Source organism: Bison bison, unplaced genomic scaffold, assembly GCF_000754665.1.
Source record: "Bison bison bison isolate TAMUID 2011002044 unplaced genomic scaffold, Bison_UMD1.0 scf7180017864386, whole genome shotgun sequence".
Taxonomy (NCBI): domain Eukaryota; kingdom Metazoa; phylum Chordata; class Mammalia; order Artiodactyla; family Bovidae; genus Bison; species Bison bison.
This window is the reverse complement of record NW_011494958.1, coordinates 109,124-116,898: the sequence shown is the minus strand read 5'-3', so window position 1 is coordinate 116,898 and position 7,775 is coordinate 109,124. Positions and strand designations below refer to the sequence as shown.

Genomic DNA, 7,775 nt, shown 5'->3' with positions numbered 1-7,775 from the left:
TATATATATATATATATAGTGGACCTAGTGAAGAACCTGCTTGGCAATGCAGGAGACGTAAGAGCTGTAGGTTCCATTGCTGGGTCAGGAAGATCCATTGGAGAAGGAAATGGCAGCCCACTCCAGTATTCTTGTCTGGGAAATCCCATGCACAGCAAAGCCTGGAGGGCTACAGTCCATGGGGTTACAAAGATTTGGACAAGACTGAGCACATCACACACACACACATAATATGCTATGATAGTTTATGTTGCATATCAACATATAAATATCTCTCTTATAATTACAAACATTTAGTAATGACAGACTAAATGATAGTTCTTGACTTCTGATATAACTGGGAAATTTCTAATTGGCCTGGAGAAACTGTCATGGATCCAGGAGTATAATAACCATGGTTTTATACTAAAAAGGGGAAAGTTATCCCCCTTTTTGAAGAGGAGAATAGTAATTTTTAGAGATTTCAGTTGTTCTGTCCCTGCCACAAATCAAAGCATTAAAGATCAGAGGGACCTAATCAAGACAAATCCTCAGTGTTACAGTTTAAAGAAAAATTTGTTCTCAGAGATGTGATGACATGCTGGGAACCTTAGGGCTTTGGAAGCAAGATAATTAAAGGGGAAGGAGTGATAAAAAATGAATTCACCTAACTTATAATGTAGTGTCTTAGGAACAGTGAATCAGACAGAAAAAAAAAAAATCCATTCTGTCCAGAAGTGTCCCCGAAGGAAATCATGCAGTTAGAGGTTGGAGTAACCAGAGGAAACATGCCTAATGAGCTTACACAGGAAGCTGTAAATATCTCCTCTGCTGCCGTCCCTCAGCTTCTACCATTTTGGTTGGGGAGGACCTGGTTCTTGCTTTTGAAGTTCTACATCTGTCTGGGAGTCAATGCTTGATTTCATCACTTCCTGTTTTCATATTTGGGGACAAAATTCTGTCTGCATCAGTAATCATTTAGGGAGGAATTTTGACTTCTAAGGGAAGAAGTGATAAAATCTGCAGGCAGGTGAGTCTGAGAGCTCCACAGACACTGCAGGGCAGCATTAGAGAGGATGGAAACCAGGAGTGTGTAGTTCAGGTCACCTGAGGACCAATCTTTGATAGCCCAGAGGCCAGAGGTCATTGTAGTTGTTTTATGGTTTTCCTAATATTAATGTACTTATGTATGATCTAAAACTAAAGAAGTGAAAATGCAAGCATCAAGGTTGACAATTAAATGGTAATATTGGAATCTCAGATGGTATGGTTGTGGTGGTTTCATCAACAAGTTGTGTCCAACTCTTGCGACCCCATGGATGTAGCCTGCCTGGCTCCTCTGTCAATGGGATTTCCCAGGCAAGAATACTGGAGTGGGTAGCTAGTTCCTTCTCCAAGGGAGCTTCCCACTCCAGGGATCAAACCTTTGTCTCCTGCATTGACAAACAGATTCTTTGATTTCTGAGCCACCAGACAAATCCCTTTAGTAGGAATAGAAGGCATAAAATGCTTCCAATATAGTCAGAAAGTAAGTATTATTTATGAAAAGGAGGAAACAAATAGGTAAAGTCCTTAAGGAAAAGAAACCTTGTACTGTTTTATATGCTTCAGATAAAATATGTCCAATTTCTGCTGTATTTTGTCTATTTCTGATTTTAAATTGGTAGTTTATGTTCAAATTTTTTATTTTCCTCTTAGGATATTCACACTGTAAGATCTTTCAAGTCATATCTATATCACTGTTTATGTCCTTGGCAGAAATATATTTTTCTGTATTATTTTTTCTGGGTATCAAGGAGATGTCACTGGAGTTGAAATATTGATGAAGCAGGGAAACTTTTCTTTATTTCATTGTCTCAGTGGTCATTTGAGCTTATTGGATATTTTTCCCCTTAGTGTCCAAATGTCCATTTCATTTCTCTCTCTTTCTTTCACTCTCATACTTTTCATTCTTTTCTAAATACTAAGCAGAAATTGGCCATACCAAAAGTGAACTCCAAGTTTATTGTTTCATGGGAAGTTTATAAACTGGAATTTTTGGGTAACAATTATGTATTCTTTCAGAGAATGATAATTTGATCTGACCAGCCAATCTGTAAACACTTATAGCCTAAGGAGGGTGGATCTGGGTAGCCAATGATGGTTGTACCACAACCAGAAAGACACGATTGTGAGTGTGTGTATATGTGTGTGTGTACGTGCCCTTCCTTGTGAAGGGAAAATGGTTCTTAAAGCGGAGGCACCTGAACTCATATATTAAGATGATTTATAATACAGAAGTCATAATTCACTCAACTGATGGGACTAAGTAGGGTATCTGAATAATTCATAGGATGGTTTTACAACTAAATTCATAAGGTGCAAGGAACCACATGGAAGAGGGATTCTCTATGTGCTGAAGTGTCAACTGTAGCAGGGAGGCCACCTTGCTCCTCCTCAGCATCCCTGACACCATCTCTAATCACTCCCCCCCCTTGATTATTCCTCTGCCCCACTGGCTCCCTTGTTTTCATTTGAACACATGGAACAAGCATCTTCCTCAGGTCCTTTGCAACTCCCTGTAGCAGGCTCACAGTTTTCCTGACATCTCATTAGCTCCTTATCTCTCTTTCTGGAGGAAAGTATTCAAACATCATCTCACTCATTCCCTGGTCTTCCCTGAACACTCGGGACAAAGTAACACCTCCTACCACTCTCTCTCTTATACCTGGCTTTGTTTTCTTCATAGCATCTATCACATTCTGACATATTCTATCACATTTTATTTGAATATCCTCATTCACCCTCCTTGGATCATGAGAGTCTTATTTATTTATTTTTAAACAGTATGCTTATTGGCTCCATGTACTTGGAACATGGTCAGCACTAAATTAAGCTCTAGATGTATGACCTCTTTGCAAATCTGATGAGAATCGGACAAACATTTCTAGTCAGAGATGAAATGGAGTATACACTCAAAGGGGCTCCCAGGGTGACTCAGTGCTAAAGAATCCTCCCGCATTGCAGGAACTGGGTAGGAGATGCCGACTCAATCCCTAGGTTCTGAAGAACCCTTGGTGGAGGACATGGCAACCCACTCCAGAATTCAACCCACTCTGGGGAAACCCCATGGACAGAGGAGCCTGGCAGGCTACAGTTCATGGGGTTGCACAGAGTTGGACATGACTGAACTGACTGAACACACACACACACACCCTCAAAGAGAACTTACCTATAAATAATTAACATCAATTTCTTGAGGGCCAAATAGAAATTGCAGTGTTTCAGCTATGTGAAGTACGCCAGTTTGTGTGAAAATTAGTCATGTTATTTTTCTTCTTCCTGGTAGTCACCTGCACCCCATGGGACCAAGCAACAACACACAAATTTCTGGATTTCTTCTTCTGGGACTTTCAAATGAACCAGCACTACTGCCCCTCATATTTGGACTTTTCCTCACCATGTACCTGATCACTGTATTTGGAAACCTACTTATTATCTTGGCCGTCATCTCAGACTCCCAGCTCCACACCCCCATGTACTTCTTCCTCTCCAACCTGTCTATTGTAGACATCTGTGTCACCTCCACCACCATCCCAAAGATGCTGTGGAACATCCAGATGCAGAGCAAAGGTGTATACCCAGATGTATTTTTATATTCTCTTTGCAGAGTTAGATGACATTTTCCTGAGTGTGATCGCCTATGATCGGTATGTGGCCATCTGCCACCTTTGTACTACATGGTCATCATAACCTCCCATCTCTGTGTATTGCTGGTTCTGATATCCTGGGTGCTGATTGCCTCGTATCCCTTGCTACATAGCTTAATGGTGCTGCAATTGTCCTTCTGTCCAGTTCTACAAATCCCCCACTTTTTCTGTGAACTCCTTGAGGTGGTACAACTTGCCTGTTCTGACAACTTTCTTAATAACACAGTGATGTATTTTGCAGCTGTCCTGATGGGTGGTGGTCCTTTTGCTGGTATCCTTTACTCTTATTCTAAAATAGTTTCCTGCATATGTAAAATCATATCAGCTCAGGGAAAGTATAAAGCATTTTCTAGCTGTGTGTCCCACCTCTTGGTTGTCTCCTTATTTTATTTTATAGCCTTAGGAGTGTACCTTAGCTCTGGTGCTACCCACACCTCACATTCAAGTACAATTGCCTCGGTGATGCACACAGTGGTCACACCCCTGCTTAATGCCTTTATCTACAGTCTGAGAAATCAAGATATAAAGGGGGCTCTGAAGAGATTCTACTTCATGCCAACTTTAAAAGACCAAATACCCTAGTACCCTGGATTGCATAGCTCAAAGCCTCTGAACCAGAATTAGTGATTCTTTGATCATAGTGGAATAAAATTTTCTCCTTCTACTTGTTTCCCAGGATTTCCATTTTTCTTTTCATCTTTGGATTCAGCATCTTGATGCAATTTTAGGAACTCTCTTTATTAAGCTTTTCCCTCAGTCTTATACATAGACCATTTTGTTTTTTCCTTCTTCAAAATTTTCCTACCTTTGGGTCAAAAATGTTTATAGATTCCATTATTTGTTGGGGCATCATAGATTTATTAAGAATTATTACTTCTTAAATGACAGTCATCTCAAGTAATTTTTCTATTTCCCTGAAGTAATAGTTATGAGTTGCATTATTCATTTAAAAATACACTTAACAACCAAGATGATTTATATTATTTTTATTACAGTTGGTTGTGTCAGTGATATAGAAAAATAACTGTCAAGTTACAGGAGGATTTCTGACCATGAAGAGTCAGAACCCTTAATTTTCTTGTTCAAGGGTCAACTTGTGACCCTTTCTATATACAGACATATATGGTGGTGGTTTAGTTGCTAAGTCGTGTCCAACCCTTGTGATTCCATGGACTGTAGCCCGCCAGACTCCTCTGTCCATGGGATTCTCCAGGAAAGAATACTAGAGTGGGTTGCCATTTCCTTCTCCAATACACACACTCACACACACATACATGTACATATAATATATATATATACACATATATATATACACACACACACACATGGTCTGTTTTGGCCAAAAGATCTTTCACGTGACATATTGTGTGTGTGTGTGTGTATATATATATATGTAACTGATACATTTTACTGTACAGGAGGATCTAATAACTCTGTAAGTCAACTATACTCTAAAAAAATTTGAAAATATAAAATGATAATTTTCCAGAAACCAATCTTAATGTCATGGAAGATTGTTATCAAATAGAGAATTCAAGAAAATGTCATGAAGTTATTCAATAAGCTGCAAGAAACCATAGGTGATTCTTCTTTGAGAGTAATCTTAGCAATGTTTTTGTATATATCTCCCCAGGCAAGGGAAATAAAAATAAACAAATGGAGTATATTTGTTTGCACAATGAAGGAAAGCACCAATAAAACAAACTATCCATGGGAAAATATATTTATAATGTATATATCCAATAAGGGATTGCTATCCAAAAATATAAAGGATTGAATCAACTTAATATTAAAAAACAAATAATCTATTAAATGTAGGCTGAAAATATTCAATAGGCATTTTCCCAAGGAAGACATACAGATCTTCATTGAAGAATATGTGTATTTTGCAGTTTTGAGGTCCCACGGAGGGTCAGAGCACCTAACTGTTGCTCTGTGCAAAGGTCAGCTGTAATGGATATCATCTGACTCTGCCACTTTATGTAAAGATCTGTTAAAATTACCTGTTTGTTCTTGTACAGTTGTCTTAAATTTTTCACTTATTAACATTGTGATATTTGCTGTCACTTCATATTGTAACAATGATAATTATTTAATTAACCTAAGTTGAATCCAGCTCCACTGTATTATCTTCTTTAGATTCAGGTTTCATTTCAGAATTTTATGTTTTGATCCCTTCTTGATTTGTTTTGTTATTGTCTGTTTGCTTTTTAAAGCACATCAATACTCAAGTTAATACTTGAAACGGTATGGAAATCCTTTTGGCAAATATTTATTTAAAGCTTAACTTTAGTGTGATACTTTGTCCACCTTGTACCATTTTCTTCTTAATATCCATGAAAATACTATTGTCTGTTGAATAAGGGTACTGCAGCTGTATGTTGATGCTTCAGGGTGTGGGGATCCGTTTGCCTCTTACCCATGGAAGTTCAGTACTGACTTTGTTGCATATCTAGGTCAGTCTTGACCCACAGGCGAGAGCTATGCTTTTTTGACTAAATCGCTTTGTGTGTCCCCAGGGAGTTTAAGTAGTCTATATATGAGTGGTGTGCTTCAGGAGGGCGTGACGGGGCAGAAGACAGATTTCAGTGAGATCGTCTTACTCTTATAGCTATACATTGACTATTAAATACATTTTAATATCAGCACAATTAGAATCTAGACCATCAACTAGTTTTGTTACTGAGTCCAAGTTCACTTTGCTTGCCACACGACAGGGCAGTGAATCCCAGAGATGAGCTGTTGAGACAAGGAAGGACTTTATCTGGAAAGCAGCCGATGGAGAAGATGGCAGGCTGGTGCCTCAAAATAACCATCTTAGGGTCTGGATGCCAGGTTCTTTTATAGATCAGAGATGTGGGGGAGGTGAGGAAGCAAAGTAAAAAGACTGTTAGTCTTGCAAACATCTTTCAGAATGGCAAGCTTCAGTCAGGGGATGTGTTAATTTCTCCCTTCTGCCATCTGCAGGTGGACAGGGTTCTGAAAAAGGCATTTTAGTTTATAGGCAAGCACAGGGCCAGGGTCCTCCAGCCAAGCCATTAAGTATGATCATAATAATAGAAGCAAGTCAAAGAAACCATTTCCAACATGGAGTCAGGATTGGCTTCCTCCCTGCAACAGTGTAACTATTGAAACATAGTGTTGTTGAGCAATACTTAGAGGGGAGGCATCTTTTGTTCTTGGAGAAGGAAATGGCAACCCACTCCAGTGTTCTTGCCTGGAGAATCCCAGGGACAGGGGAGCCTGGTGGGCTGCTGTCTGTGCGGTCACACAGAGTCAGACACAACTGAAGTGACTTAGCAGTAGCAGTAGCTCAACTGGTAAAGAATCCACCTGCAGTGCAGGAGACCCTGGTTTGATTTCTGGATTGGGAAGATCCCCTGGATAAGGGAAAGGTTACCCACTCCAGTATTCTAGCCTGGAGAATTCAATGGACTGTATAGTCCATGGGGTTGCAAAGAGTCAGATACAGCTGAGCAACTTTCACTTTCAGATACCTCTTCAGTCAAATGGACTGTTCATAACCTTAGGCAGATCCTTTCACTCTTTTGAGTCACATTTATGCAAGTGTAGAATGAACTATTAATACATCACAGTGCAAACATCAGAAAATAAAGTTTCATGAAAATAAAATAAGACAACCCATATAAGATTCCAAGCTCAGTGCATGGTGCACCATTAGATGGAAACATATCATCTAACTGACATTAAAAAAAAAAAATGAAGCACTAAATGACACTTCTTAACTTGTATCATTAACATGAATATCCTAGTTGACTTATTAAAATCATCATGAAGCCAATGATTATAATAGTCATGTATTTAGATCAAAGGAACATACTTCTATCTCTTGTTGGTGAAGGGACTCCCAATTTACTAGAAATCTCAGGAGACTTTCCCACCACAGGACAATATTTTGGAGATCCTTGGAACCTGGTCAACAAAGGTTCCACAGTTTCAGATTTGGGGAAACCATTAACTCAGTATTGCAATAAGCTGGGAAATCCCCATGGACAGAGGGGCCTGGAGGACTACAGGTCACAAAGAGTCAGACATGACTGAGTGACTAAGTGCAGCACAGTATAGCAGTGAAGCTAAAACTCTGGG

At 39.3% G+C, this 7,775-nt stretch overlaps 1 pseudogene; it reads left to right on the top strand.

Moving 5' to 3' along the window:
- Nucleotides 1–3,320: 3,320 nt before the first annotated feature.
- LOC105001934 lies at nucleotides 3,321–4,250 on the top strand (annotated as a pseudogene).
- The last annotated feature ends 3,525 nt before the right edge of the window (nucleotides 4,251–7,775 follow it).